The sequence below is a fragment of the Leptonychotes weddellii genome, chromosome 9, assembly GCF_054177405.1.
Source record: "Leptonychotes weddellii isolate Sample4059 chromosome 9, ASM5417740v2, whole genome shotgun sequence".
Lineage (NCBI taxonomy): Eukaryota > Metazoa > Chordata > Mammalia > Carnivora > Phocidae > Leptonychotes > Leptonychotes weddellii.
In genome coordinates, this window is record NC_138377.1 from 105,639,616 (window position 1) to 105,654,480 (window position 14,865).

At 39.8% G+C, this 14,865-nt stretch overlaps 1 protein-coding gene across 2 annotated transcripts in view; it reads left to right on the forward strand.

The window, feature by feature from the left end:
* GABRB3 (gamma-aminobutyric acid type A receptor subunit beta3) overlaps positions 1-14,865 on the forward strand; it is a 218,884-nt gene that overhangs the window by 125,919 nt on the left and 78,100 nt on the right. The window lies entirely within an intron of this gene.

Here is a 14,865-nt window from a genome sequence, read left to right on the forward strand (position 1 = left end):
CCAGAAAGTGGTCGCTTTTCTGTTCAGAGAGTTGTTGCTCTTCCTTTCTTTGATCTCCTCTTGAGTTTGTAGGTGTTCAGAATGGTTTGATCCCTATCCAGCTGAATTCCTGAGAGGAGACGAAATCCAGGTCTCCTACTCCTCCGCCATCTTGCTCTCCTTATGATTTTCTTAACATTTTTTCTCTACCTTATTGTAAGAATACAATATGTAATGCATATAACATACAAAATATGTGTTAATCAACTCTTTAGGTTATTAGTAAGGCTTCTGGTCAGTAGGCTATTATTAGTTAAGTTTTGGGGGAGTCAAAAGTTATACACAGATTTTTGATGGTCTTGGGGGTCAGTTCCCCCAACCCTCGTGTTGTTTGGGGGTCAACTGTACATAAAAATGAGCCTATATATTTTTATATATAGTATAAATATAAACATTTTTAATCTATATATAAGTAAAAATTATGTATAAGTGTATACACACAAACACAGAGAAATATGTAGCAAAAGTAACTTTCTTTTTGATGCATATATTACTCAGGACCTTGTGGCTGTGCATCAAATTGGAAAGCTCATAGTCTAGGGCTGTTGGGCAGCTGGTTGCCGAGGCAGTCAGTGTGACTCATGGATTACACAAGCCTTCTTGTCCATTATAGCTCCCTTTATTATCTGTCTAGTCTTTACCTGCCCTTCCTATCTCATTATTAAAATTAACAAGTGATCTAAAAATAGCTTGTAGCATAAGCTTACTTTGTACAAACCACTTTTCTCAGCACTTTGCATATATTCTCAAGACATCCATATGAAGATGTCAGTGTTGGCTCCTATCTAGCAGCTTCTCACTTTCCTTTCAATTTGTTTATAGAATCTCAGTTTTGTTCATTCATTCCCCTCAAATGAAGACACCTCAGATATAAATTCTGAAGTCATAGCATCCCCTTCCCCTTGCTAGTGATTTGGTTAGATGGTGATCATACAATCCAGTTTTGGTTAGAGATGTGAGCAGCCTGATAAGCTTCCTGGGAAATTTGTCTTTTTAACAAGAGTCATGAGGAAGACATGGTACTATACAGAAGCTGTGGTATGCCGTATGTGATGTGATGGTTTGCTCTCCATGGCCATATTACAACTAAGGAATGCTAGCCCGAGGAATAGACAGTTTCTGAGAAAAAGGAAAAAAAGGTGATTCCAGGACTGCCAAGCAGTCCTACTTCAAGGCTCCATAGGGAGATGTATTCATTAGCTATTGTCACAATTATGCTGCATAACAATCTGCCTAAAATGCAGTGGCTCAAAACTACAATTATTTTTTCAACTTCACATGTCTGTAGATTGGCTGAGGGTTGAGTAATCTAGACTGCACTCATGTAGGCTTGGCTCCAAGCTGCAAATTGGGTTCAGGTTTACACCACGTATCTTTCATCTTCTGGGCAAACATACTTGCAAGAGAGCAAGCCGAAGCCTGCAAGCACATTTCAAGTTTTTGCTTAAGCCACATCCTCTAATGTCACAATGGCCAAAGCAAGCCGTAACCACGTCTACCATCAGTTGGCAGGTATGCATCCCTGGTGAAAGTCTCTGCAGAGTCTTGTGACAAAGGATATGGGTGCAGGAAAGAGTGAAAAATTGGCAACAACATCACAGTCTACCAAAGGATATAATTTTCCTTATTATTTAAGCCAGTGGAGACAGGCTCTAATATGGTTTACAGCTAAAGGCTTCCAAATAGAGGTAGGTGTTTCAAGCTTCCTAACTTAAAGGCAAGGAAACACGACATGTACTCTAACCCAGAGGCTGTGCTCTTGGAGCTATGTTGCGTAAACACAAGATTATCATTTCTAAGACAGTTGCGGAGAGTTCTTTAGGATTATGTATTAAGTGCATTTTCATTTGCATAGATTTCCTCCCCAGATTGACTTCTTAAATATCACTTTGGACAATAAAGGAAAAGACATAATTTAAGGAAGCGAGGAAATGGAGAAGAGAAGGTAGCAGTGAGGATAAAAGAAACACACACACAGAAACACATTAGGTAATGATGTAAGACAGTGTATGAACCTTGTGAAATTGATGGTTCAGGTATTACTGTGGGATTAAGAGGTCAATAAAATATCTCTCTTCTTTTTTCCTCTCAGAACCAGTTGAGAAAGAGATAAAGTCAACTGAGTAGAAATCAAAATATCAGGTTTATTACTGATGAGATCTGGAGTGGAGAATATGTCTTTGATAGGCAGGCACACATCATGCTACTCCGAGCCAGGGCAGCACTGGGAAGCTGCAGGCTTCAGAAGCTAGCTTCAAAAGAGAGAGGGCAAGGGGCCCTGTTCAGAGTGCCTGCATTTATTCTGCTCTGATTCACAGATGAGTTACCCCAGTTCCCATGAGAGGAATGATAGCCTAACATCAGTCTCTCCCCACATTGGCGAAGCTCTGTCCAATATCAGTCCCAAGGAAGAAAATTCTCAGATAGAAATAAATGAAGAACTAAGTCAATCAGAGAACGACAAATACTATATGATTTCACTCATATATGGAATTTAAGAAACAAAACAAGTGAACATAGGGAAAAAAAAAAACAACAGAGAGGCAAACCAAGAAACAGACTCTTAACTATGGAGAACAAACTGACAGTCACCAGAGGGGAGGCAGGTTGGGGGGATGGGTGCAATAGGGGATGGGTATTAAGGAGGGCAGTTGTGATGAGCACTGGGTGTTGTATGGAAGTATTGAATCACTAAATTGTACATCTGAAACTAATATTGCACAACATGTTAACTAACTAGAATTTAAATAAAAACTTTTTAAAAAAAGATTTAAAGAACTAAAGACTTAATTTAAACCTGATGTGTCTTAAAAGAAATAAGAAGTGGGGCACCTGGGTGGCTCAGTCATTAAACTTCTGCCTTCGGCTCAGGTCATGATCCCAGGGTCCTGGGATCGAGCCCGAGGGTCCTGGGATCGAGCCCGAGGGTCCTGGGATCGAGCCCGATGCTCCTGGGATCGAGCCCGCATTGGGCTCCCTGCTCAGTGGGAAGCCTGCTTCTCCCTCTCCCACTCCCCCTGCTTGTGTTCCCTCTCTCGCTGTCTGTCAAATAAATAAATAAAATCTTAAAAAATAAATAAATAAAAAGCAATTTGAACTTTATAAACAATAGGAGTGATTTTAGGAAGTCTTGTAATAATGATAGGATTTTAAGAAAACTAAGCACGAATATAACATGAATATATTACTTAGGTTTGAAATGTAGGTAAAGGCTTTATATACTTATTTTGAACCATAACAACAATCAAATATGCCAATAATTCACCATCTTGCTCTGAAGTCTTGAGCTGGGGGATTCTAGCATCTCTGTGTTCTCCCTTCTCTGTCACATTTATCTCTCCCCAGATCCCACTATATCTTCAGGTCTGACCTCTCCCTCCTCCCAGGTTCAGCCCCTCCCTCAACAACATCCCCTCCATCCCATTTCACAGATCTCAGAGCCTTCTTCCCTCATCTGTCCAATAGGGCTTTAGGTCATGAGGTTGGGGTTGGACCTACTTGGTTCCACCATTAAATTGTTTAGGATTAAGTAAGTTCATTAACCTAGGCCTCAGTTTTCTTGCCTGAGAGTTAACATGACAGCAACATGAGCTTTAGGAAGTGGCTAAGATGATGAGTGTCTCAGAAATGTGTGGTCTTGGTGGTGTTATTATTCTAAGTTCCTCATTGTTGGACTGCTGAAGGTAATTGAAAAGAGCCACAGAAACCTGCTGACTGGCTCCACTATAAATGTACAGTTTCAGTCTCTGTTGGAGCCTCCAAATGGCTCAGCATTTTGTTTTGGTTTTGTGCCCAATTATCTCTAAATACAGAATTGGACTATTTTATCTGGCTAATAAAATATCCCCCTTGTAGAAAATTTGGAAATTAGAAAATGTTAAAAACCCATGATCCCACCCCCTAAAGATAGCTTTACTCTACTATTTCCACATGTTAGGATATTTTTAGTGTATTAGATATCTCTATCTAGCTGACTAGTTGGCAAACTATAATTCATCCATATAACCTTGTATCCATCTTACTCTCTTCTATGGACTCAGCATATTTTCCTTTCTCTTCATCAGCTCTCTTTCCCTTAGAGCAGCCGTTGGAGAACCTGACTTGTCTCTTTAAACTACGTCAGTTCATTCTGTTCATCTTACCAAGTGGCCACAGAGAAGGTACAGAGACAGAAGCCAACAGCTCTACTACCTCCTTCTTCCCCAGACTCCTATGCGTCCTCCTGCCTTTTAGCTCTTCCACTCTGCTCTGTTTCCATGGCTGTTCTCTGCTTACCTTCTCTAGGACTCAGCTCCTGCTACCACTCTCTCCTTAACGTCAATAGCTCTGGTCTCTCTCAGGTACCCCCCATCAATCATCTCCATGCTGAAGCCTTCCCCCTTGTCTCCACCCGCCAGCCACTGTTCCCTTCCCCACCACTCAGGAACTGTGGTCTCTCTCCCTCCTCAACCTACCAATGTGCCCTTGGTCTTCTGCCTAATGCATTAACCATTTTCATGTAAGTTACCCACATCCTCTGAAGCCCCCACACCCATGGCCTCTTTCCAGACTGCCTTTCCTCCAGTTCTCAGCCACTATATAAACTCTTGACTACCTGTGAGTTCCAATTCCTGGTTTTCCTGATACTTGCTCACTCCTTCTCCCCAGTATTTTTTAATTGATTGATCATCCTCTGCCCCTTTCTTAGGGATCAGAGGTTCTTACTCCACACCCACTCTGTGGTTATTCATCCACTTTAAAATCTTCACCTCTTTTAATTTTTAAGCTTTAAACTCTTACTTCCACATCACACTTACTGCTCCTCACTACCCTGCCCCACTGCACTTCCAAATTTTTGTGAGCAAAACAGAACATCTTTACAATGAACTGTTATTCAGCCTTAAAAGGGAAGGAAACCCTGCCACATGCTACAACGTGGATGAACCTTGAGGACATTATGCTAAGTAAAATAAGCCAGTCACAAAAGGACAAATAATGTATGATTCCACTTACATGAGACACCTAGAGTAGTCAAGTTCACAGAGACAGAAAGTAAATGGTGGTTGCCAGGATGTGGAAGGAGGGAAGAATGAGGAGTTGGGTTTAATGGGTACAGAGTTTCAGTTTTGCAAGATGAAAGGGGTTCAGGAGATGGGTGGTGGTGATCATGGTTGCAAAGTAGTGTGTATATACTTTATGCCACTGAACTGTACACTTAAAAATGGTTCAGCTGGTAAAATTTTCTTCCAACTCTATTGAGATATAACTGACATACAACATTGGGTACGTTTAATATGTATAATGTGATGACTTGATACACATATATATTGTGAAATTAAGCTAGTAATTTTATGTCATGTGTCTCTTACCACAAAAAAAAAAAAAATCTTTTCCTCCTTTTCTGATTTATCCACTTCCTGACCCATGTAGCCTCCCTTAGTCTCCATTTTGGATAAGCAGTTGCTCAGTGTCCTTAACTAGCACCGTGGGAGCACAGCCCCCATTGCTGACCTGACAAGCATGGCTCTGGGATCCTGTGTTTACTTAAGCCCCCCCTCCTGCCTTAGTCTGAGTTTCATCTCTTGAGAATGGCTGCCTCTTCAGTTTACCCTATAGATTGCTTTCCTGAATTCAAACTATACTAATTCTGTAGAATGCCCAGCTTTTTTATGTGTACTTCTCTTTACCAGGAATGAATACCCTCTTTCCTTTCTTTGACAAGCAAAGTTATACACACATGATCTGCACATAGAAAAACAGATTCAAAGTAGATCCTAGAGCTAAATGCAAGCGCTAAAATGATAAAACATTTAGAGAAGAAAAAAAGTAAGACTAAATCTTCCTGATCTTAGGTTCAGTAAAAATTTCTTAGATGTGACATCAAAAGTCCAAGTGATAAAAAAAGACAAAAGACATTGATAATTTGGACTGTGTCAAAATTTAAAATTTTAGCTCTTTAAAATATTGCTAAGAGAATGGAAAACAATCCACAACCAGGGAGAAAATATTTGCAAAGCATATAACTGACATAGGAACTTATGTTTAGATCATAGAAAGAACTCTTGCAACATAATAAGAAAAACACAGATTGGCAAAGATTCTGAACACACCTTTCAAAGACATTAAATGGATGGCCAATAAGCAAAAGAAATGGGAAATGCAAATTAAAAGCAAAATGAGATACTCATATCATACCTACTAGGTTGACCATAGTAATAATAATAAAAAAGAAAATAGCAAGAGTTTGCATGGATGTGGAGAAATTGGAACCCTCATATTGCTGTTGTGACTGTAAACTGATGAAATTACTTTAGAAAAACAGTTGGGCATTTTCTTAGGGTAGTTACTGTATGGTCCAGCAGTTCCACTCCTAGGTAGGTACCCAAGAAATGAAAACGTTTGCCCACAAAAGACTTATACACAAATGTTCATAGCAGCATTATTTATAATACCCAAAAAGTGAGTATTCAGATACCCAAATGTTCATCAATTGACAAATGCACTAACAAACTGGTTTAGATTCATACTAGGCGATAAATATTTGGCACTAAAAAGAAATGAAGCACTAACATATGCTCCAAATAAATGTGCATCAAAAATATCATGCTAAGTGAAAGAAGCCAGATGCAAAATAATACACACAGTGTGGTTCCATTTATATGAAATGTCTAGAAGAGGAAAATCTACAGAGACAGAAAGTAGATTAGTGGTTGCTTAGGGTGATAACAGTGTAATGGAGAGTCACTACAAATGGACACATGGCTTATTTGGGATGATGGCTATGTTCTAAAATTAAACCATGGTGGGGGCGCCTGGGTGGCTCATTTGGTTAAGCATATGCCTTCAATTCAGGTCATGGTCCCAGGGTCCTGGGATTGAGCCCCATGTCAGGCTCCCTGCTCCATGGGGAGCCTGCTTCTCCCTGTACCTGCCGCTCTCCCTCCTTGTGCTCTGTCAAATAAATAAATAAAATATTGAAAAGTAATTAATTAATTAATTTAATTAAACTGTGGTGAACTTTGCAAATTTACAAAAAAACCTATTTAATTGCACCCTTAAAACTGGTAAATTTTTTGATATATAAATTATATCTCACTATTAAAAATAGATCTCATTATTTGGAGTGTAGAAATAAAATTTAAATGTAGTCTTAATTAAAATACCAGGCATGAATAAATCAGGCAAGTTTCATGTACACCTGAAACTAATGTGACATTGTTTCCAAGTATACTTCAATAAAATATATATATTATATAAATACAATATATATTACATGTATATTATAAATGATATGTATAATATAAACATAATATATAATATAAATATATAATAGCAGGCATAATAAAGATGGCCTAATTTCTGTTAACAAGTAGTTTATCTCTGTGTGTACACACACACACACACACACACACACAAATACCAGATCAGAAAAAGAACTGAAAGTGTATGCATCAGAACAGGAACAAAGGTGACTTTTGATTGGAGATATTAGAGGTGTTTTTAATTTTGTCTTTTCCATTCATTTTCTAATTTTACCACAAATCTAGATGAGAATTTTCATTGAGACTCCATCACATGCTGATGAGATAAAATTACTCTCTTTATTGGCCTGCCTCCTCCTTAGCACTTCCTTTCCACACTATCACGAGGACACTAGCATCTCATTGCCTAAATTTCTTTTTTTTTTTTTTAAAGATTTTATTTATTTATTTGAGACAGAGAGAATGAGAGACAGAGAGCATGAGAGGGAGGAGGGTCAGAGGGAGAAGCAGACTCCCCGCCGAGCAGGGAGCCCGATGCGGGACTCGATCCCGGGACTCCAGGATCATGACCCGAGCCGAAGGCAGGTGGCTTAACCAACTAAGCCACACAGGCGCCCCCATTGCCTAAATTTCTTGCAAACATATTCATATCTTTCTTTTTCAGGGGAGCAGACATTTTATTTATTTAAAAATATGTGTTTAATACAGGGAATTTTGTCCTTTTTTTCCCAATATAGCATTTTATAAGTTTAAGTTGTACAATGTGATGACTTGATAAATGTGTATATTGGGAAATATTTACCACAATAAGGTTAGTTAACACATCCTGCACTTCACATAATTACCATTTTGTTGTTATTGTTGTTATGGTGAGAACATTAAAGCTCTGCTCTCATAGTAACTTTCAAATATATCATACAGTATTATCAACTATTAATTATAGTCACCATGCTATACTTTAGATCCCCAGAACTTATCCATCTTATAACTGGAAATTTGTACCCTTCGTCCAGCATCTTCCCTTTTTCCCCACCCTTCAACCCCAACCAATCTACTCTCTCTTTCAGCTTTTCTAGATTCCATATATAGGTGGATCATACAGTATTTGTCTTTCTCTGTCTTGACTTACTTCACATAGCATAATCCTCCCAAAGTCCATCCATGTTGTCTCAAATGGCAGAATTTCTTTTTTATGGTTGAGTAGCATTCCATCGTATATATAGAGATATATCTATCTCTCTCTATATTCCATTGTATAGTAATATTCCATTGTGTATATATATACACATATATATACATATCATATTCCATATATATATATGCACACACACACACATACCACATTTTCTTTATCCATTCATCTTTTGATGGACACTTAAGTTGTCTCCATGTCTTGGCTATTGTAAATAACACTGCAATAAACATAGAGATGCAAATATCTCTTTGAGATAGTGATGTCATCTTTTTTGGATATATTTTCAGAAGTGGGATTGCTGGGTCATATGGTTTATTTTTTAATTTTTTGAGGAACTCCCTTTCATTTTCAATAGTGGCTGCACCAATTTACATTCCCACTAACAGAGCCACCAGGGTTCCCTTTTCTCCACATCCTCCCCAGCGTTCCTCAGCTCTTATTTTTTTGATAATAGCCATTCTCACAGCACCCATGATCTTCTATTGCCGTCACCACACCCTTCATGGACTGTGGTGGTTTATTAGTTGCTAGGACTGCCATTACAAAGTACCACAGACCAGGTGGATTAAACAACAGAAATGTATTTTCTTGCAGTTCTGGAGTCTAGAAGTTTAAGATTAAGGTGTCAGCAGGGTTGGTTCCTGCTGATGGCTCTGAGGGAAAATCTGTTCCAGGCCCTTCTCCTAGCTTGTGGTAGTTTAATGGCCATCTTTGGGTTCCCTGGCTTGTAGAGGCATCACCCCAATTTCTGCCTTCATGTTCACAGCTGTTCTCCCTGTGTGGTGTCCATGCCCAAATTTCCCCTTTTTATAAGGACACTACTCATATTGAACATTGATAATGTCTTATTTCCCTTTGAATTCCCTCTTCTGTATATCAGTAATGACATATAGATGGTCATCAATAATGTTTATTGGATAAATACATGAAAACTGTAACAACAGAGTGAGAAGGTTTGTACCTTGGAGTTTAGACTGAGGTTGACCATAAGGCTAATCCCAGTAAAAACCTGTGGAGTGAATCTCCACAACACACACACACACACACGGCCATCCTTAAACCCAGAGAATGTGTTTTGATTGCATATTGGTTCTGTCATGTTCCCATGCTCAGAAGGAATGCAGATACTAATGGCATTGACCTCAGTGTACTGTGAGGGAGTCTGAAGACACCACAGGAAGAAAATTGTTCCTGCCCACAACTGAAGACTGCATTTTGGCTGATGCCCACAGCTGCTATTTTCAGTTTGCTCTAATAAGTGACTCTATCCTTGAGGATTTAAGGTTACTTAGTGGATGTGCTCAAAATGGGCTGTCCATCTCTGATTGCTCCTTGTCCCTTTGCTTGTTTGCTTTTCTGTTTTCCAGCACCCACAACTCTGTGACTGTACTTTAGCTATTATATATTGATTATCTCCTATAACCCAAAATGGGTGCACGGGGTGTTTGTGAAACAAGTAGATAGCAATTACTTGGTGAACTGTTATATATGGCCTGTGTTTTACAGAATTGTGAAATTTTAGGACTCTTGGTAGTCATCAAGGACAACCTCTTTATTTTAGGTGAGGATCTGACTGAGTCCACAGTGGAAGAGAGTCCAAGAAGGCTCCATGGTGGACATGTTACTTGAGTATTCTTTGCAGGAAGATGGGATGGGGTAGGAAAAGCTTGTGAGATGGTGAAAATATAAAGAGGGCTAGCCGTGGTGAGGAGCAGGGTGAGACAGAGGGAATCAGACCGAGTGGCTGTGTAAGTGCAGTTGGAAAATGGACCACAAAGCCCGTGGGGACCAGCCAGAGTTCATAGCTCATGTGCTGGGCAGGGAGAACACTTAGTTGCTGAAGAAGAGCAGGTTTTTGGCTCAAGCAATGATGAGCCCAGTATCAGGTTTATTTGCAGGTGCAGGATAGGTCACCCTGGCAGGATCCGCCTGTCGGAGTCCTAGAAACACAGACTGAAGGAAGTAAGAGCATGAAGGCCTGGAGCTGCGGGGCCTGGCCAGGACCAGAGCACACAGGGGACTCCTCAGGAGAGGACAGGCTCCTCTGTGCTGCCTCAGATGCAAACACAGAGTGAGGTGGGGCTGACCGGCAAGGAGCCAGCCTAAGGCAGGGGGAGGTGGTACATTGCACTGCCTAGGGATGATGATGAGGGTACTGGCCAGAATGGGGGCGGGGGGGGGGGCGGAGAAAGTAAGGAAAAGAAGGACCTTTAAAAGATTTTGATGTGAGAAAAGATGGGGCTTGAACAGCGGGTCTAAATAAGAGGGTCACATGTCTTTTGGACTGAATTCTTAACAAGTATTCCTCTTACAAGCTTGGTTAGGCAAATGTAGCAAATAAATGAATAGAAAGTGATGAATGAATGAATGAATGAATGAATGAATGAATGAATGAATGAATATAAGACTGAATGACTAAGTTCATGAATAAATTAATTGATTTAATAAGTGCCTGGCCATTAACTAACTGATAATCTTTTTCGCAATAACCCACAATATTTAAAAATTACATACTGGTACAGCTATCCAGTACTTCTTTGGTGTGTGTGTGTGTGTGCGCGCACATATATATGCAGATATGTATATGCAGAGAGATAGGTAGATAGCTAGTGAGAATTGGAGTGAGAACAGTAATTCAAAATGTTCTTTCTGTTTCTCCTGCCTTTGCAAGCTTTCTCAGCTTTCCCAACTCCACAGCTAGGATTCAGCCACTGTGCTGCTGATAGATATATTTTTTTAGCTGGTAGTCACAGCTTAGAGATACATTTTCCTTCCCATGAGTTTGGAATTGTATATTTGTGTGTATTTACATTTACATTTATATACATACATATATCTGTGTGTTTGTGGGTGCATGTGTGTGTGTCCATTCCCTGTTCTTTTTTTTTCCTGTTCTTTATTCTTTTTTTTATGTTTTATTGTTATGTTAATCACCATACATTACATCATTAGTTTTTGATGTAGTGTTCCATGATTCATTGTTTGTGCATAACACCCAGTGCTCCGTTCAGTATGTGCCCTCTTTAATACCTATCACCAGGCTAACCCATCCTCCCAGCCCCGTCCCCTCTAGAACCCTCAGTTTGTTTTTCAGAGTCCATCATCTCTCATGGTTCATCTCCCCCTCCGATTTCCCCCCTTCATTCTTCCCTTCCTGCTATCTTCTTTTTTTTTTTTCTTAACATATATTGCATTATTTGTTTCAGAGGTACAGATCTGTGTTTCAACAGTCTTGCACAAATCACAGCGCTCACCATTCCTGTTCTTTATTCTTAATGTTACTTCATTTTGGCAAGACACTCTGCAGCTGTGTATGCCTCTTGCTGTCAGTTCTCCTCTGTCAGCCAGGGAACCCAACTGCACCTGACACTGGCCCAGGAATGAACTGGTAGACTGGTGTGATGGAAATCGTCATCCACCCCTTGACACATCCAGTGTGACTCAGATGTGCTTATGAAACTGACCAGAGCAGATGCAATCTCCTTCTCAGGTCCGGGGGTTTAGTCATGGACAGTTGAGAAGCAAAGTATAATTCTGGGAACCTTAATTCTGACCACGAGTTTGTATTCCACAGGATTGCTGACCCTATATTCCAGTGTCCTGTCCCTTGGCTAATCTTTGAACCTCAGCTACACCAGTCAATCCCTTATCCCCCTTCCTTACTCTCTCACTGTCATCCGGCCTGTCCCAGAGGGAGGGCAACCCTGAGAACTAAGGTCCCTGGAGCAGCTCTGTCAAGCCTGTTCTACAGAACCTCCCAACATTTGCTTCAGCTCTGGGAAGTCATCTGATACAGTGACCAAGTTCCAGACATTATTTATCTGGCTCATGTCCTACACTGGAAGGCCATCAGATCATCACAGTTTGTCATTCTTAAAAGTAAATTTGCTAATGACCATAAGGGCTGGAAGTAAGTCTAAGGACTTTTACAGATGTCTGTCACTCACAGTACTGTTTCATTTAACCTTGCACAAATGGCTTAAGGATATGGGGTTACATTTTCAGTCAGAGCATAGCAGGAGACAACAAAAAGGATTGTAGCTTTTGTGACATCACACCCTATACATTTTAAGTGCCAACAGTTTCACGGTTTTAAAGGTGAATATAAAGCAAGTGAATCATGACTGATTAAATTACCAGCTGTTAATTATATTGCTGGTTATAAATTATAAACTCTAATTCTAATTAACACAGCAGTTAATTAATTGACAACTTTGGTTGTGTTACAACTGAGTCTGGCATGCACAATTCCAAACTCATGGGAAGGGGAAAAAAAATGTGTCTTCAAGCTGTACAATCAGTGGCACAGTGACTAAATCCTAGCTGTGTGGATCCTGAGGCAGCTTACAAGGGAACGAGACACATAAAGGACACTCAGAATTATTGTTCTCATACTAAAAATAGTCTAGCTGTTATCTAACATGAGGCCAGTCACATATGGAAAACCTGTATTTTAGTATCCAACATTATTCACAAAATCAGGAAAATGTACAATTAACTTGATAGTTGATGTTCTAACCAGCACCTTGGTGAATACAGACCTTTTGATACTTTAAATCACCATCTGGATGCTATGTGAAAGTTTGTTGTCAATGGCTAGAACCCTCTTGGCTGGCCCACAGCTCTGCTTGATGACTCCTGTGAACTCGTATGCCTAGGAATAGTGTCAGATATTACGTTGAAGTTTACCAGGACCACAATGGCCAGCCGAAGGAGTGCACTTGCTTTCTTAAAACAATGCTCTTCCTTTTGAATAATTGAACAGTTCTTGTTTATTTACCAACTTCTAAAGTAAAACATGGGCATTTTAACAATCAGAATCATCCTTTCATGACTCCTGTTGGCACCATCAACATTTCACCTTCTTTTCATGAATCCTAAATCTTCCCTGTGCATTCATGATGTGAAGGTATAAGTATTAAAGGGAATAATTAGAAACATCTGTTTACATTTACCAGAAGCAGATATTAGAAGAATTAAAATAAGCAAAACCAGCTTGCAATAGCTTAAAGAAATTGAATGTACAAGAATGTCTGAATATCATGAGAATGCTGGATTTCTGTGTAAACACACTATATGAATACACTGTGTGATATAAAAAGATCCTTTATGAAATGATATAAACAGCAAGCAAAGTTAATATGTACTGAATAAATATTCTGAAATATTCATTTCTCTTGTTCTTTTACCAAACAGCTCGTCAGTGTGCTGTTTGACGGTAGCAGTGCAAGTTGGGTTGATGGCCACAGTTATTTATAGTGTCAGGACCTGGAACGAGGCAGGACATCCATGCTCTGAGGCAGTGCTCAAACACCTGTGCTGAAACACTGTCAGAAACCTGTAATCCTAGAGCCCCAACCCATGTCTTCATGTTGTCATGTTAGCTGCTTGACAGAGTTGATGGTTTTTGTTGAGACTGCTTGAAGCAGTTTGCAGCAGGACACATTGGCAACCACTAGAATCTCAGATGCAAGTGGGAAGATTGTGTTCTTGCAACTCACGCAGCACAGATTCTCCTCTCCATGGCAGCGCATGGCGGGAGCCGTCCATATGCCTGCGTTTCAGTACACACGTGCATGCTTTCTAAATATAGACTGTTGATGCTAGGACATAGAGTTTACTGATTTTAATGAAGTGAAAGGATCCTGTATAATTTTAAGTAAAAATAGTGATCAGAATGTGAACTCATGGTGTAAAGACTAATTACATGCAAAAATAAGAATCACAAATGGAACTTTTAAAAAATACCAGTGCTGGGTGTTACCTCCTACAATTTTGACCCAAGCCAGTTAGGTTGGGCCCTGGAATTGGACTAGGAATAAGGAAAGAGAAAAGGTAAAGATGATAAAGACACTACCAAATAGAGCTGTCAAAAGAGCAACTGGATAAGGAATCAGTGATCAAAGGGATACCTGGCTTGCAGATAAAAACAGGGAGTCATTAGCTAAACATTCTGTTAAACACCCTAGGATGGATGACATCACCATGGAAGAGGGGAAGAAAGAGGAAAGGAGCGGGGACAAGCCTGAGGCAGTCAAACATTGAGATATAGTTGGGAACCTCCATACTGTTTTCCAAAGTGGCTGTCCCAGCTTGCATTCCCACCAACAGTGTAAGAGGGTTCTCCTTTCTCCACATCCTTGCCAACATTTGTTGTTTCCTGCCTTGTTAATTTTAGCCATTCTAACTGGTGTAAGGTGGTATCTCATTGTGGTTTTGATTTGAATTTCCCTGATGGCTAGTGATGTTGAACATTTTTTCATGTGTCTGTTAGCCATTTGTATGTCTTCTTTGGGGAAGTGTCTATTCATTTCTTCTGCCCATTTTTTGACTTGATTATTTGTTTTTTGGGTGTTGAGTTTGAGAAGTTCTTTATAGATCTTGGATACC